Source organism: Hemibagrus wyckioides, linkage group LG18, assembly GCF_019097595.1.
Source record: "Hemibagrus wyckioides isolate EC202008001 linkage group LG18, SWU_Hwy_1.0, whole genome shotgun sequence".
NCBI lineage: Eukaryota > Metazoa > Chordata > Actinopteri > Siluriformes > Bagridae > Hemibagrus > Hemibagrus wyckioides.
In genome coordinates, this window is record NC_080727.1 from 7,461,929 (window position 1) to 7,480,771 (window position 18,843).

Genomic DNA, 18,843 nt, shown 5'->3' on the forward strand with positions numbered 1-18,843 from the left:
AGTCTATTAAAACTTCCAAAAATTCTAAAGCAATAAAGACATTCAACCTATTTGAAAAATACAATATTAATAATTGGTGATGTGTATGCATCTATGTGTGTGTACGTATGTATGTATGTGTGTATATGTATGTATATATATTCCTCTTCTTCTAGTTTGGTAATTTATTTGTAAAGGTGCTCTGTTTTTTGGGGGTTTTTTTTAAGCACCCCCCCCCCCAAGTTCTGTTAAAAAAATTTATATATATATATATATATATATATATATATAATAAAAAAAACTTAACTTCCTGCAAAATATACTTCTGTTGGAGTTTTCCCTTGCCAAAAACACTCCTATTCTAAGCTTGGGTGAACAATGTTGTCTGTCACGTCACGTGCATGCCACGCCCCCCAAATCTAGTTGTTATCATCACTATTTATTATTATTATTATTATTATTATTATTAGTGTGATTGCCTGGTTTCCGCACTGGCATTTAAGGAGAGCGCGCACAGTTCGGCTTTTCTCGGAGATTTTCGGGAGATGTAAACAAGCATGTAAAACATTACTAGTCCTAAACGGTAATAGCTAGAAACATGGTTCCAACGCTGAAATGCTGCTTAGGTGTGCTATTATTTTTCATGCTGATAAGTATTATAGTTTATTATATGGATTTGTATGTGGACTTCAGACCGCTGCTGTGTGTGTGTGTGTGTGTGTGTGAGACGTCAGCTAGAGTGAGTGAAGAGGTTTGTTTTTTTAAGTCGTATCGTCTTTAAACTGATATTTAAGCAGAGCGCACACGCTGGTTCGTTTAGACTTCATATTTTAACTGTAACTTTATTTTGTGTTTATTATTCGATAATTTTTTGCAATAGTTTTAAGCATGTAAAGTTTTTATATATGTAACGGAGGCTTGCGCTAGGTGCCGTGCAGCGAGTTGTATAAAGCATGTTTCAACTTGCTTATAAGTCACCTTGCTTTTACTACCTTTACTCCACTGATCTCAGTAGTATTATAAGCTGCACTTTAGCTTATTTATTAGCGCGCCCGTGCTTAAGTGTGCTATTACGTTTCATGCTGATAAGTATTGTAGTTTATTTTAGATTAATTTTTCAGTGCATTTTTACGGACTTCACTTCCTGCACACGCTAGAAACATGGTTCCAACGCTAAAATGTTGCTCATGTTGTGCTTAAGTGTGCTATTACGTTTCATGCTGATGAGTATTATAGTTTATTTTAGATTATTTTATATTTTTATATGGATTTTTAAATGCATCACGGACTTCGGACCGCTATTGTGTGAGTGTGACGTCAGCTAGAGTGAGGGAAGAGGTCGGGCGCATCGTCTTTAAACTGTTCCCAGCGCACACACTAGTTCGTTTAGACTTCATATTTTAACTGTGACTTTAGTTTGTATTTATTATTTGAGAATGTCTTGCAATAGTTTAAGCATGTATAGCTTTTATATTTGTAACGGAGTGTAACCCTCCGAAGTGATGTGATGTAAACCTCATCTTTATAAGTTAACTTGCCAGTGACGGCTTTCATCCCTTGTGGTACTTTGTTAGCGCGTCCGCCTGCCATGCTGGAGACCCGGGTTCGAGATCCGCTCGGAGTTGTATTTATGTATTATTTCAGAATGTCTTGCAATAGTTTAAGCAACATATCGCTTAAACGGTAATAGCTACAAACATGCTTACAACGCTAAAATGCTGCATAGGTGTGCTATTACTTTTCATGCTGATAAGTATTATAGTTTTTTTTAGATGGATGTTTAAATGGATTTTTCACGGACTTCAGACCGCTGCTGTGTGACATCAGCTAGAGTGAGGAGGAGGGTTTGTTTAATTATTTGAGCATGTCTTGCAATAGTTTAAGCAACATATTCGCAATCACACTCGCATTTTCTTCTGGAAATACAGCATTCTAGTTATTATTATTAGATGCAATCACACGTTGTTATTATTATTATTATTATTATTATTATCATCATCATTCCGTTTCCTGGGCGCGCTACTAGTCCTAAACGGTAATAGCTAAAATTATGGTTCCAACGCTAAAATGTTCACCATGTGTTTCTTAAGTGTGCTGTTACTTTTCATGTTGATAAGTATTGTAGTTTATTTTAATATTAATTTTAAATGCGTTCGTTACGGACTTCACTTCCTGGTTTCCGCACGGGCATTTAAGGAGAGCGCGCACAGTTCGTTTTTTCTCGGAGATTTTCGGAAGCTGCCGTAAACAAGCATGTAAAACGTTACTAGTCCTAAACGGTAATAACTAAAAAACATGGTTCCAACGCTAAAATGTTCATCATGTTATGCTTGTGTGCTATTACTTTTCATGCTAATAAGTTTTGTAGTTTATTAATTATTAGTATATTAATTTGTACATGCATTTTTCACGGACTTCACTTCCTGGTTTCCGTACAGTTCGGTCTTTCTCGGAGATTTTCGGTAGGTGCCGTAAACAAGTAGATGTCGTAAACAAGCATGTAAAACATTACTAGTCCTAAACGGTAATAGCTAGAAACATGGTTCCAACGCTAAAATGCTGCTTAGGTGTGCTATTACTTTTCATGCTGATATATAGTTTTTTTTATATGGATTTGTATTTGGACTTCAGACCGCTGCTGTGTGTGTGTGTGTGAGAGAGAGAGAGAGCGCGAGAGAGATGTAAGCTAGAGTGAGTGAAGAGGTTTGTTTTTTTTTGTTTTTAAGTTGTATGGTCTTTAAACTGATATTTAAGCAGAGCGCACACGCTGGTTCGTTTAGACTTCATATTTTAACTGTAACTTTTTATGTTGTGTTTATTCGATAATTTTTTGCAATAGTTTTAAGCATGTAAAGTTTTTATATATGTAACGGAGGCTTGCGCTAGGTGCCGTGCAGCGAGTTGTATAAAGCATGTTTCAACTTGCTTATAAGTCACCTTGCTTTTACTACCTTTACTCCACTGATCTCAGTAGTATTATAAGCTGCACTTTAGCTTATTTATTAGCGCGCCCGTGCTTAAGTGTGCTATTACTTTTCATGCTGATGAGTATTGTAGTTTATTTTAGATTAAGTTTTAAATGCATTACGGACTTCAGACCGCTTCTGTGTGTGTGTGTGTGTGTGAGAGAGACGTCAGCTAGAGTGAGGGAAGAGGTTGGACGCATCGTCTTTAAACTGTCCCACTGCACACACTAGTTCGTGTAGACTTCATATTTTAACTGTGACTGTAACTCTTGAGTTTTCTGAGTAAGAGAATTGTTATAGATAGTTGCAACACCACCTCCACCACCAGTCTGACGGGGCTCATGCTTATAGGAATATCCCGACAGAGTAGACTCATTCAGACCAATGTGGTCATTTGGTCTAAGCCAGGTTTCAGTAAGGCAGAGTGCATCAAGACTCTTATTCAATTCAATTTTATTTGTATAGTGCTTTTAACAAAGAGCATTGTCTCAAAGCAGCTTTACATAAACAAGAAACAGACAAACAGTCCTAGATGTTATCCCAAGTGAGCAAGCCTGAGGCGACTGTGGCAAGGAAAAACTCCCATAGATGGTATGTGGAAGAAACCTTGAGGGGAACCAGACTCAAAACCATCCTCATTTGGGTGACACCAGAGAGTGTCCTTCCTGCATTCATGTATAGTCAATTGTGTGATGCAGATACAGCATATGTACACATATGTGACACAGTGTACAGTGTTGTGTAAATTAATAAAGAGATTGTTGTCGTCCACATCGGGTTGGCAGCGTTGCTTTGAATACCCCAGTCCTCACAAAGCCAAACCCGGCTGGAGCTGGTCTATCTCTGGATGCCAATGGAGCTGGCACAATCTCTGTATGCCTCTGGATGGGTGGTAGAAGAAGGGAAACAAGTGGAAAGTAATTAGCATAGCTGCTGTTCATAATATGAGCTGAATTGTGAGAGCTTGTGTGCGCTGGTTTTTGGACAAATAAGTAATATCTGTCTCATCAGAATTTAATAATAGAAAATTATCAGTAGTCATCCAATCTTTTAAATCTTCATGTTATGTTGTTTATGTAGCACCAGGGTCCTGGAGAAACGTGGTCTCATTTCACTGTATACTGCATCAGCTATATGTGGTCAAAAGGACAATAAAAGCTTCTTGACTTGATTTGAATGTATACTTTGTTTTATCATTATAAGTTTATCTAGGTGTGTGCTTTATATTATTAAATATATATGTTAAATATTCGTAGTTTTTTGTTTATAGATTTCTATTCTGTTAGTATTTTATAATAATTTATCACTTATGTATATTGTTATGGTCTGTGTCTTGTGCTGTATTATTCTTATCTATGTTAAAAAAAGAAAAAAAAGACAATATTTCTAACAGAAGGTCGTACTGAGGAGCCGTATTTTACAGACAATTAAATAATCAAAGCCAACTAACTACACAGGAGTTAGAACATGACTCATTTTGACAGCAGGAATGTTTCTGTAGACTAACAGTTGCCATTTCTAAACTGAATTAAATTATATTAATTAATTTATTCCTTGTCTGAGGTGGGATTCGAACCGGATCGGTGTGGATGGGAGGGGGAATTGAATTATTTGTGATTTTTTTGTAAAAAAGCACATTTTTTAAAAAAATGTACAAAACAGGCGCATATAAATCACAGGTGTCATTCTGTCTCTCCTTTGCTTTATTCCTTTTCTTCTCTTTTCTTTCTCTTTTTTCTTCCTTCCTCTTCTTCCCCATTTTTTTCCCTTTCTTCCCCACCCGAAACAGACTTGTTCCCCAGCTTGCACACACACACACACACACACACACACACACAGTGCACGAAATAGTTTTGATTTTTTTTAAACTTAAAATAAATGATATGACTAATTGAGTAATAGTATGACTAAATGATTTTATTTCCTTATTAAAATACATAATTATTGTTCACATGTTAAAGTAGCATTCTTCTCTGTCTAACTTTATTTATTTAAAAATCAAATCAAAACTGTATTTCGTTCGTGTGTGTGTGCGGGGCGCCGGATAAACGAGTGTGTATGTGGTTATGTAAACTTTTGAAAAGCACGTGACTTGAGGCTGAGCTCTGAAACTTACAACTAGCGGCTGAGCTCTATAAAATATGACTCATGCAATAACAAGACATTACAGCTATTGTATAACAGGACTGTGCAATTCAATTTGGCACAAGTGACATTTTTTAGAATTAGATTTTTTTTCATTAACAAAATCAAGTTTTGGGCTTAACAGGCATGTGGTCTCTTAAGATTTAACATCAAATAGAAGTGAGCTATACCTTGTGACTGACAGACACGGGTTCCATAATGTCCTCAGAGACACAAAAATATTATACTAGGATGCTCACGAGAATCAAAATTGTCGGGCTCTCTCTCTAGTTTAATATTTTTGATAGATACAGGCAATAAGTCATATTTCAATGATATTCTGCTTGAGCAACATAACTTAATCCATGTAACATCATTTAATTGAGTTTGATCAGATAGATAGATAGAAAAATATGCACTCTTCTCTTCAACAGCACTAGTGTTCTGCTTAATGTGACTATACAGAAATACATCTCTATACAATGACTAGTAGAGAGAACAGACACAGCAGTACAGTAAAGGGTCAGTGCAGTTTCTCACCTGAAACACAGGTCTGCATCACACCATCTTCTGATACAGACGCACACATGCAGGTGTTTGCCGCACATTGTTCAGATTCTTGGATGGTTATCGGGTGGACAATAAAATTTTGACCTCTCCTGTTTGTCTTGGTTAAAGCCGCCTAGTCATGGGAGATGAATTTGTGATGGTTTTTGTCAGCATGCAGCTCCAACAGCCTCTAAAGACATTTTGGTACAAGAATTACTGATTACAATGATGGAGAATTTTCCACAACAGGCGTCTTGAAGTGAACAGACCCTAACACCCTCTCCAGCATTCACTCTGATTTAAACTATTGTTTTGTCATACAAACTGTGCACTTATTATTTTCTTAGGCCACAACTTCAGTTGTTATTTTTTCCTTACATTTTCTTTATAACACTGTTTGAAACTCATAAAGTATAAAAGAAAACATCCACAGATGAAGTAGTCCTATGAGTTATACTCCAATTTAAGTAATTGGTATCACTGGGTCTCGTTATCCTGAAACTTTCTTGATCTAAACATGGAATATTGTTTGTCAGTTTCTATAAAAGTATAATATATTAATTAGGGCTGTCAAAATTAACGCGTTAATAATGCGTTAACGCAAATTCATTTTAACGGCACTAAATTCATTAACACAGCGCGCATTTTCTGTTTAACCCTTGGCCTTGCCTGTAGTTTGGGAAATGGGAGATGCAGCAGCAAGCCAAAATTGAGAAAGAAAAACGTCTTCTTCATATATAAAACGATGTCTTATGGTTCTATCGACGAGACAAAAGTCTGCATTTATTGTCGATGTGAATTAAGTTATCGCCGCAGCACGTCGAGTTTAAAATATCCCATGATGGTATAGCATACATCTGATGCAGAGAGCTCTCCTGCCCCTCTCCTGCCCCTCGCCAAAGGCAGACAACACTAGATTCTTTTCAGCAGAGACGGAATGTGAACCTGTGTTCTTTCTATGTTCTTTTCTTCATGTGTTTTAATAGTCATGAACAAGTTATTTGAAAAACATGTCTATGTTCTTTATGCTCTATAGATAGATAGATAGATACTTTATTCATCCCAAAGGGAAATTCACACTTTCCAGCAGTATCCACAAACACAGGTAATAGATAAAATAGGAAGGAATATAACAAAAATACTAAATACCCAAATTAGGGTACAAAATATATCAAATAACAAAAATATAAAATATTACCAAATATAGCAGAATATAACAATATAACAAAATATAGCAGAAAAATACTAAAATACCCAAATTAGGGTACAAAAATATAACAAAAAATATATCAAATAACAAAATATAAAATATAACAAAAATATATCAAATAACAAAATATAAAATGTTACAAAATATAGCAGAATATAACAATATAAGAAAATATAGCAGAAAAATACTAAATACAGAGATTTGGGAATAAATATGGAGAATGAGATGAAAAACAAGATAAGTAATGTGCAAAACAAGTGTTTAAGGTTACAGACCTATTCGATGTGCAAAAAATGTTATGTGCAAAAACTGCGTGTTTATGAGTCCTGTGCAAATCTCAGTTTATTGAGAGTTCTGTATAAACCGGAGTGTATTATGTGTAGTGTGTGTTTTATTGTACAGTCCAGTACAGATAGAAGAGTAGTGTCAGCACTGACTTCTCCCACCCCACGTTGATTTAAAGAGTCACATGGCATGGGGATGATGTACAGTGGATGCGGTGGATTGTCCATGATGGACAGGAGCCTGCTCAGCGCCCTCCTCTCTGCCACTGATGTCAGGCTTTCCAGTTCTGAGCCTACAATCGAGCCCGCCTTCCTTACCAGCTTGTCCAGACGTGAGGCGTCCTTCTTCTTTATGCTGCCTCCCCAGCCGCATAGAAGAGGGCACTCGCCACAACAGTCTGATAGAACATCTGCAGTAGCTTTTTGCAGATGTTAAAGGAAGCCAGCCTTCTTAGGAAGTACAGCCTGTACAGTACGGCTCTGTCCTTTCCTACATAGAGCGTCTGTGTTGGCAGTCCAGTCCATTCTTTCATCCAGCTGTACTCCAAGGTACTTGTAAGTCTTGACAAACTCCACACAGTCCCCGTTGATAGTAACAGGCTCAGGTTGAGGCCTGGGCCTCCTAAAGTCCACCACCATCTCCCTGATCTTTGTAGTGTTGAGGTGCAGATGGTTAACGTCACACCATGCAACAAAGTCCTGTATCAGTTGTCTGTACTCTTCCTCCTGTCCCTTCCTGATACAGCCAACGATAGCAGTATCATCCGCAAACAGCCAACGATAGCAGTATCGTCGCAGTAAGATGGTTTCAGTAATAAATGTACACTTTGCATGTTTAGAAGAAGTGATCTGAAAATGTTAACAGGCTTGTGTAAGTAAATAGGTCAGTGCAAAGAAAGAAGTAATTGTTTTCTATGTTCTTTTTTTCATATGTTTAACAGACGTGAACAAGAAAAATATCTATGACCTTTGAAACATGTCTTCATGCTCTATGTTGAATATGGTTTCACTAATAATAAACATACATTTCAATATTTGTCCATGCCCATGTTGATTAGAGTATTAAAAACTAAAAAAGTATTAATTTAAGGTACATTTAGAATGGATAAAAATGTGCTATTAAGTTGCGATTAATGACGAGTTAACTCATGACAATCATGCCCTTAATCACAATTAAATATTTTAATCGATTGACATTCCATTGTAATGAAATGAATAGAATCAGATTTAATGCATGAATCGTGTGTTGAAATAGTGAGACTCGAATGGTGATAAGTCATGTGATGTCATTTTAAACAGGTGATTTACGTTCAGTGAACAAACGATCTGAGGTTTATGTGCATTGTATCCACACACTTGAAAAACGACATCAAGTTAGTGCCGAAGTGACCGTAAAAAACAAACTATAACGTGATCACCAAGAGAAACAGGAAATGCGTTAAACCGTGCAGGGGATGGTTGGAGACGTGTGATCTAGAGTCACTGATTAGTCATTTACCTCTCACTGAAAGACAAAGACTACAGAGTGAGCTGGAAAGCTACCTGATGTCCCCTGACGCTGACAGTGAGTCTGAACCACTGGAGTGGTGGAGGCTACATGAGCGCAACTTCCCAAGAGTAAGCAAGCTTGCAAAAAAATACCTGTGCATCCCAGCCACCAGCACCCCCTCAGACAGAATTTTTAGCATGGGGGTAATGTAGTCACATGTACTCAGGCAGCATTAAAACCAGAGAGAGTAAACCAACTTGTCTTTCTTGCTCACAATGTGTAATGTTGCAATGTAAATGTGAATAATGATGGTTGGTTCCTCTACTTGAATGCTCAGATTAGATTATCATAATTTGTTTTGCTTACAGAGTTTGAGGTTTACTGTGCGTCGTTATTATTGACATCTTACAGATGTTGATCTACCTCAAGGTTTGCTTTGATTGTTTCAGCGTTTACACTTTACCATTGCACACACTTTAACATTTTATTTATTAACTTTAAGCATCTCTTTAACACTTATTTTTATTTTATTATAAGACACAAGAGACAAGATATTTTAATTTACATTTTTTGTTTTTGACTATTAAAACTAGTTGCCTTAGTAATGTTGGTAAATTTAAATAAAGTGGTTAAATTCAAACATTTATTCTACTGGTCTTCATTTATAAATGGATTGTGAAAAAAATATTCAATAATTATCGATACCGAATGATATGATCGTTGTATCGCCCAGCCCTATGTTCAGCATACCTGGGAAAGCTCAAACAGGGCAGGCCATCGAGTTTTGAAGTCCATCACAGGTGGTTTCTTGAGGATTACGTCTTTTCCACACAGAGAGAAGGTTTTTGTCATCTTCTTGTTGTTGACTTTGTTGTTGTCTCTTTTCTTGTAGTCATATAGAGAAGCTCAACTCTCTGCTTGTCCGTCCATCCGTACCTAAAAGTAAAACAAATAAAAATATTTAGCTGCACCCTGAAATCTGGACTGTCCACAAACCGCACATCAAGATAAACACTAAACTATCAAGTCAACACCAACAGAAGGTTTCAGTCAATAAAATAAAATCTATCGTCTAAAATTTCTATCGTCTAATCATCGTCATTATAATGAAAAGGTCCATCCTTAGTACAAGTTATTGGGTAAGGTAAGCTTTTATTCTGAAAGGAGGCATATTTTCTCTTAGCTGCTTTACATTTTTAATGGACATTTTATCACTGTTTTAGTTTAGTCAGCTTTTGAGGTAATGATTAATGATCATGTTTTTAGCAGCAACACACCTTACTGAATTATTTAACATCCACTTTTAACCTTTTTAGCTTTAGAACATCTTTAACTAGAACATGACTATGAATTTCTACGTTTTTTACACAGTAATTGTGTCTTGTTGACCAGAATAGGCTTTTAACCAGGAAATAACAGGATTTAGATCAATACCACTTCTTTTTCAATCTCAACATCACTTATTTGTGCCGATTCTAGGATTAGTAATGGCACAGACCAAGCTAGCGATTAGCATTAGCGATTAGCATTAGCTGCTAGCGCGATTAGCAGATAAAACATGTCATTTATTTATTTGCAGTGATACGAAAAGACACCAAAGCATGTAAACATTAGACATCATTCTCACAAACCCCCGACTGTTTTTTATGAAAAGTACCTAGACAACAATATCAAGTATGGTGTCATTTCATCTTACCATATTAGCCGCAGCTACAAGCTACGCGCTAAAAGTCAACATGCTATACACTCCCCGGGCTTTCGGCAAGAAGAGTAGCCCAATATTTCATACGGCTTACAAAAAGTTCTAGTTCATTCACTTTAATTCAAAAACAGTTCTTTTTCAATCTCAACATCACTTACCTGTGCCAATCCAAGGCTTGGTAGTGGCACAGACCAAGCTAGTGATTAGCAGCATTAAGGACCGGATTACAATAGTTCCGTGGAAATAAGTCAATAAATCCAGAAATAATCTTAGTTTTACTGCCGAGCCACAGGCCCTAAGTCAAAGCTGGCCTCTGAGCAGTCATAACACTTGGAGCAGCGTAACATGTGAGAAACTTACCCCTAGCCTGTGGGTGCATGAAGAAAAACACGGCTCCTTTCAAAGCAAAAGCCCCAGAAGTCGATGGATACTGCCACTCATTACACAGGAGACGATAAGAAACCGTTTGCTTGGACAATGGGAATTTCCTTGCATGCAGGCTCACACTGTCAATGACGGCTAAAATGTACAGAGCGCATTGCTGAACACAGAAAGCTGAGAAGAGCGCAGTCAACAAGCCCTTGCACTCAAAGAGCCGTAGGTGCAGTGGGACACGCCCACAATGGAATACTGGAATAAAAATGCCATTTCAAATTCGTCCCTTTAGAAAATAATGAAATACTAGTCCTCGCCATGTCTAGTAGTCTGTGTATAACTGTTTAAAGGATGGAAAAAAAGTGTATTTTTAGAAAAGTGTGTATTTTTGTAAATCTACCGTCATCGTGTTGTGGATCTCTTTTTCGTACCATAAATACAGAGGATGTTCTTTTGTATTGTTGTGCTTGTGTCTGGTGGCTTCTCCTGTATTGGGCAAGTGACCACACAAGCACCCATGTCAATCTACTAGCTATAGGCTATTAAGCTAGCAATGAAATCATAGGCTATTAGCTATAGGCTATGAGCTAGCAATGCTATAGGCTATTAGTCACAGGCTAATAACCATAGGCTACGAGCTAGTGATGAGACGGCTGTAGACTGTGAGCTAGCGATGACACGGCTATACGCTGTGAGCTAGCGATGATACGGCTGTAGGCTGTGAGCTAGCGATGACATGGCTGTAAGCTGTGAGCTAGCGATGAGACGGCTGAAGGCTGTGAGCTAGTGATGAGACGGCTATAGACTGTGAGCTAGTGATGAGACGGCTATAGGCTGTGAGCTAGCGATGACATGGCTCGGTTATTAGTCATAGGCTAATAACTATAGGCTATGAACTAGCATAGGCTACTAGCTATAGGCTATGATATGGCTATAGGCTATTAGTCACGGGCTAATAACCATAGGCTATGAGCTAGTGATGAGACGGCTGTAGGCTGTGAGCTAGCGATGAGACGGCTGTAGGCTGTGAGCTAGCGATGACACGGCTATAGGCTGTGAGCTAGTGATGAGACGGCTGAAGGCTGTGAGCTAGTGATGAGACGGCTATAGGCTGTGAGCTAGCAATGACATGGCTCGGTTATTAGTCATAGGCTAATAACTATAGACTAAGAGCTAGCAATGACATGGCTTGGCTGTAGCTTGGCATGGTCCCTTTTATTATTGTGCTTGTGTCTAGTAGCGCAAAGTGGCCTCTCCACTTTGCACCCATGCCAACCTACTAGCTAACTATGATATGGCTTGGTTATTAGTCATAGGCTATGAGCTAGCTATGAGATACAGTTACGGAAAAATCATTTGATCCCCTGCTGATTTTGTACGTTTGTCCACTGACAAAGAAATGATCAGTCTGTAATTTTAATGGTAGGTTTATCTGAACATTGAGAGACAGAATAATAAGAAAAAAATCCAGAAAAACACATTTCAAAAAGGTATACATTGATTTGCATTTTATTGAGTGAAATAAGTATTTGACCCCTTTGCAAAACATGACTGCGTCAGCTATATGTGGTTGAAATGACAATAAAGCTTCTTGAACTTAGTACTTGTTGGCAAACCCTTGTTGGCAATCACAGACGTCAGACATTTCTTGTAGTTGGCCACCAGGTTTGCACAGATCTCACATCTCTAGGAATTTGGGCCCACTCCTCTTTTTTTTGATCCTCTCCAAGTCATTAAGGTTTTGTGGCTGACCCTTCAGCTCCCTCCACAGATTTTCTATGGGATTAAGGTCTGCAGACTGGCTAGACCACTACAGGACCTTAATGTGCTTCTTTCTGAACCACTCCTTTGTTGCCTTGGCCGTGTGTTTTGGGTCATTCTCAGGCTGGAATATCCATCCACGACCCATTTTCAATGCCCTGGCTGAGGGAAGGAGGTTCTCATCCAAGATTTAACGGTACATGGCCCCGTCTATCGTCCCTTTGATGCGGTGCAGTTGTCCTGTCACCTGGGGATGGTGTACTTGGGGTCATAGGCAGCATTCTTCCTCCTCCTCCAAACATGGCGAGTTGAGTTGATGCCAAAGAGCTGGATTTTGGTCTCATTTGACCACAACACTTTCACCCAGTCCTCCTCTGAATCATTCAGATGTTCACTGGCAAACTTCAGATGAGCCTGTACATGTGCTTTCTTTAGCAGGGGGACCTTGTGGGCGTTACTGGATTTCAGTCTTTCACGGCGTAGTGTGTTACCAATTGTTTTCTTGGTGACTATGGTCTCAGCTGCCTTGAGATCATTGACAAAATCCTCCAGTGTAATTCTGGGCTGATTCCTCACCGTTCTCATGATCATTGAAACTGCATGAGGTGAGATCTTGCATGGAGCCCCAGATCTAGGAAGATCGACAGTCCTTTTGTGTTTCTTCCATTTGGGAATAATCGCACCAACTGTTGTCACCTTCTCACCAAGCTGCTTGGCAATGGCCTTGTAGCTCATTCCAGCCTTGTGTAGGTCTACAATCTTGCCCCTGACATCCATGGACAGCTCTTTGATCTTGGCCATGATGGAGAGTTTGGAATCTGATTGATTGCTTCCTTCTGTGGACAGGTGTCTTTCATACAGTTGACTAGCTGAGATTAAGAGCACTCCCCGAGAGTGCTCCTACTGTAATCTCAGCTCGTTACCTGTATAAAAGACACCTGGGAGCCAGAAATCTTTCTGATTGATAGGGGATCAAATATTTATTTCACTCATTAAAATGGAAATCAATGTATAACTTTTCTGAAATGCGTTTTACTGGATTTTTTTGTTGTTATTCTGCCTCTCACTGTTCAAATACACCTACCATTAAAATTAAAGACTGATCATTTCTTTGTCAGTGGGCAAACGTACAAAATCAGCAGGGGATCAAATAATTTTTTCCCTCACTGTGCATATGTATATATATATATATATATATAATGGTTCCAACGCTAAAATGTTGTTCATGTTGTGCTTAAGTGTGCTATTACTTTTCATGCTGATAAGTTTATTTTAGATGAATTTTTAAATGGATTTTTCACGGATTTCAGACCGCTACTGTGCGTGTGTGTGTATGACGTCAGCTAGAGTGCTAAACGGTATTAGCTAAAATTATGGTTCCAACGCTAAAATGTTCATCATATGTTTCTTAAGTGTGCTATTACTTTTCATGCTGAAAAGTATTGTAGTTTATTTTATATTAATTTTAAATGCGTTCGTTACGGACTTCACTTCCTGGTTTCTGCACGGGCATTTAAGCAGAGCGCGCACAGTTCGGCTTTTCTCTGAGATTTTCGGGAGATGTCATAAACAAGCATGTAAAACGCTACTAGTCCTAAACGGTAATAGTTAGAAACATGGTTCCAACGCTAAAATGTTGCCCATGTTATGCTTATGTGTGCTATTACTTTTCATGCTGATAAGTATTCTAGTTTATTTTATATTAATTTGTACATGCATTTTTCACGGACTTCACTTTCTGGTTTCCGTACAGTTCAGTCTTTCTCAGAAATTTTCGGTAGGTGCCATAAACGAGCATCTGTAGACACACACCCACACACACACACCCACACACACACACATACACATGTACACACGTACACACACACACACACACACACACACACACCCAAAGCGTCTGGAAACGCTCATCCTGACCCCCCCCCCACACACACACACACACACACACAAGGAGAGTTCCTTTATTCAACTTTCAATAAAACAATAGTAAAACCCTACCTGACCCATGCCTAACACACCTGTATATGTATTCCCCTTTTGCCTTTATATTTTTATGGTTGTATTACCACTCATGACCTGTTGTTCTGTGTTTTCATGAAATAGAACATGTTTTATAAGATAAGAATGTATGTTTTAATTGCTTATACCCGGTTTCCTCTCCTCTCATACTGTCTCTTTCGTGTCTACTATCAAAATGATCCTCTTTTACTTTTATAAGCAAAGGTGTATGCCATGTGGTCATCCAAGTACATAATTTGAGCCTACGATACTTTAATTGAAACTTTATCCATTCCTGACTTCACCATAAAGTATGCAAATGAGTGACGGAGCGGAGACAAAGAAACTTTTCCCTCCAAAAGTTTCAGGTCTTTCTTCGGGACAAGACTTTCACTTTCTCTTGAGACTTTGCCAGCAGCTTCAATCGAAGAACTTTGCACCACCGAAACCTTTTTCGTTCCAACAGAATCTCTCGCTTACTCCGAGGACTTTGAATCTCCGAACCTCCTTGATCCACTACGTCAAGACGCTTGTCAACGAACCAACGCAAGTAAAAGTTACTAATTACTTTAGATCCGCAATTTTAAGCTGAAGCCCCTTTATTAAGGCGAATCTTAATTACCTTGACGATTCTCACACGTGGTAATCAAAACTCGATCTGAAACTTGCCATATTTGATCTCTTCTCTAGTTTCCTTCAAACTCTCTCTCTCTCTCTCTCTCTCTCTCTCTCTCGTTCTGCTTTCCTCAGTATTCTCTTCCTCACTCCCTGTCTCTCTTTACCTCCTTATTCTCTTCCTATAGGCCTTATTCTGTCTTTTATGTTATGTGTGTCATAGTTAGTATGTGTTGTGTTTCTGTTTTATTAAATGCATTTTATTCACGAGTGATTGTCTCTGTGCTTTGCTCACAATTTCGGGGTCCCTGAACATTGCTCTTGCTACGTGCTAAATTACAGCTAGTACTTTATAAAGTAGTTATTCTTTCTTGGTCAGGAAGATAACTTTCCCTGGAATTAATACATAATTATACTGTCTGTTCGGTGGACGAACAAATCAAATAATTGTGTTATTGATTCTCTGACCGTTAGTTCTAAGAACCCCCATTTGAATATTTATAATTAATTATAAACAGTTATAATTACACTTAAATATTTAAATTTTGAGCTAAATTCGCTACTGTACTTTGATTGACAGTTCATCCTCCTTCCGAGCTTATAGAGTAGCATTGGCTGATGTGGAGCCTCCCTGCATCCCTTACCTGTGTGTGTGTGTGTGTGTATTACAACCCCAGTGGGAGTCACGATTGTAAGAATGTCAAGCAGATGGATTTTATGTAAAATAAGAGCCCAAATGAGTGACCGTGACTTAATATTTTATGTGGAGGTGAATGCAGGTATTACCTCATGTCATCTGCAGTATAACACGGAGTGTGTCTCCCTTCCACTGTGATTTTATGCAGGAAAAGCCATACACAACATGCAAAAATATGCAGGATTTTGTATTTATAAGTAGGTGTGTGTAAACCAGCTTGTCCAAGACGGTGCCTGATGGGAGTTCTTTAGTAACATTCACCATAACCAGTTCATGGAAATGAACATTATCTATCTATAGTGACCCTTTTAACAGTGAAATAAACACATGGGTCTCTCTCTCTCGGTCTCTCTCGCTCAGCGGGTTGATCCTGCAGGACCTGACCTTTGTACATCTGGGCAATCCAGACCTGATTGATGGGAAAGTAAACTTCTCCAAGCGCTGGCAACAGTTCAACATCCTGGACAGCATGAGGCGCTTCCAACAAGTGTGAGTGGCCTTCTTTCACCCGCTTCCACTGTGTGTGTGTGACAAGCAATGCCTATATTCAAATACTGTAGATGGAAATATGGGAAGGGTTTTCTCATGTGTGTTGTGTTATCTTCTGCTTATATCATTCATGCTATCTACTGTATATGACTGTAAAATTGAATACTAATCTGTATTAGCTAATAAAATAATTAGCTGATGAATATGCTGATGTTTGTTCTCTGGTTTTCCTGTGCACAGACACTACGAGCTGAAGAGGAACGATGACATTGTGGCGTTCTTCAACGACTTCAGCGACCACCTGGCCGAGGAGGCATTGTGGGAGCTTTCACTGAAGATCAAGCCACGCAACATCACACGGCGCCGGACTGAGCGCGACGAGAAAACCTAGAGCGAGCAAAACGCCTCTAGAAACTTTTCCAGACAGCACAGAGGGAGTGATGGGAAACCTGGAGTTTTCAGTGATGGGAGAAAAAAACACATGCAAGATTTTAATGAACAGAGTGGAGCAAAGGCAATATTTCCCCAAGAGATGAGTAATATACTAATATATGCATACATACACACACACACACACACACACACACACACACTGGAAGACTTCTTGTATATTTGTGTGCGAATGTGTGTGTGTGTGAGAGAGAGAGAGACACACACAGAGAGAAATATAGAAGCGCTTGCTTGTTCTCAATCACTGTGTCTACATCAGTGATGAACACTAAAGAGGCTCATCAGAAGGTTGGGGTTACCCATAATGCCCCACTGCTGGGACTTCCTGTTCAGTATAAAGCAGGGTCGAATGGAAAAGAAAACATGCAAAGTGTGTGTGTATGTGTGGCCCTCCCTTATTTGCCATGTTTGTGGAGTAGTTACTCCAGCTCCATCACAAACACACTCCGGACTCGTGTTGCCAGGCAACAGACTTACAGTGACATTTGAGTGTTTTTGTTTTTTTTAACTCTCCTTTTTTTGCCATCATCTGTGTGTGATATATTGTATATTATAATAAGCGTATAATGATGTACAGGTGCGTATTCTCCTCATATATATATAAATAAGAGATCTGTTTCTTTTAATTTTAAAGTAAATTTATGCACTAAAAAAGAAACAAAAAGCAAAAACACAAGGACTGAACATGCTGTGATCTCTGTATATGTGTCGGTATGGGTGTGCGCTTGCAAGAATGTTTGCAACTTGCAAGTGATGTTAAGAGAATAGTTCTTTGGGGGTGTGTGTGCGTGTGTGTCTGTGTGTTCATGTGAACACACACATGCAGGCATGTCTGACTGTGTCACTTCTGTTTACTGACTCCTGGGAATTACTTTTGTTATGCTCACCACATATTGTGCTTTTCTCCCTGAATAAAACTACACTTTCTATATGCTCGTGTGTGTGTGTGTGTGTGTGTGCGCGCACGTTCAATCCCAAAAGATTTGAAGCAGATACCATATCACTGTTTTTTTTCCCATTTTTCTTTAAAGACATCTTGAAAAGCTAAAGTAGGGTTTCTAAATAGCTCAGGAATAACTTCAGCCACATCAAGTCAAGAGAGCCAGTCTACATGCAGAGAACTACAACCATCAACCAGCAGCATACTGAGATCAGGAGCTTGAATCCAGACGATGCCGCAGTCGAACCGTGGCCAGGTGTCCAAGAGAGCAAAACTAGCTGTACCCCTGAGGAGTACTCTCTCCTCTATCACAGCATCTCTAACCAGTCATGGGGCTCTGTGAGCTTGTGTGAGCGGATAGCACTTTCCTCCAAGTGTGTTACACCAACCCCTGTTCAACAGTTTGGAAAAATGCAAGCTCCGAGGAAGGGTGTGATAGCCTCTGGCCCTTCATTGTTGTAGCTGTTGGCAGAGAAACTGGGGAAGAACTAGGGAAAATAAATAAATAAATGTTATAAAATGTATTAAAAAATAAACAGAATTAATCAATAAAGAAAGAGTCGGTTTGTTTTGTCTTTTAAATACTGTCCTCACACACTGGTTATAACCTTACATATATAATTATAATAAGGCAGAAGTATATGCATTAGAACAGTCCTAGCTTGTGTCCAGAACTGGTTTAACGTCTGTCAGTTCAGAATGTAGAGACTCAGCTATTTGTGATTGAGCTGCACCTCCATTAGGTGGTACCACAACACTGCTTATCCTCACTTGGTGAAGAAACAAGCTAGAACTAAGACGAAAAACATCTTAAAGGGTCACGGAGCACTTTAAGAGTGTAGTAGGATAATAGAAGTCAATGGTACTATCTTACTCTGATGATTCTTATTATTAATGAACACATTATTTAAAACTAAGTCGTCCTTATTTAGCTGTTTGACAAATGGATGCATAAATCTGAAATTGATCTGAACATTCTGTTTATGGACCATTAACTTCATCTTTTTTTTCTCCAACAGTTTTTTATATTTTTATACTAATATCCACTGATCAGCCATAACGTTATGAGCACCGAGAGGTGAAGTGAATAACACTGATTATCTCCTCATCATGACACCTGTTAGTGGGTGGGACATATTAGGCAGCAAGTGAACATTTTGTCCTCAAAGTTAATGTGTTAGAAGCAGGAAAAATGGGCAAGGGTAAGGATTTGAG

General features: G+C 38.7%; 1 long non-coding RNA gene across 1 annotated transcript; it reads left to right on the top strand.

Annotated features, from left to right (window-relative positions):
• The first annotated feature begins 15,989 nt into the window (after positions 1-15,989).
• Positions 15,990-17,619, top strand: LOC131369281 (uncharacterized). The gene is made up of 2 exons (XR_009207249.1): positions 15,990-16,238; positions 16,479-17,619. It is a non-coding gene; the product is annotated as an uncharacterized LOC131369281 (long non-coding RNA).
• Positions 17,620-18,843: the final 1,224 nt, after the last annotated feature.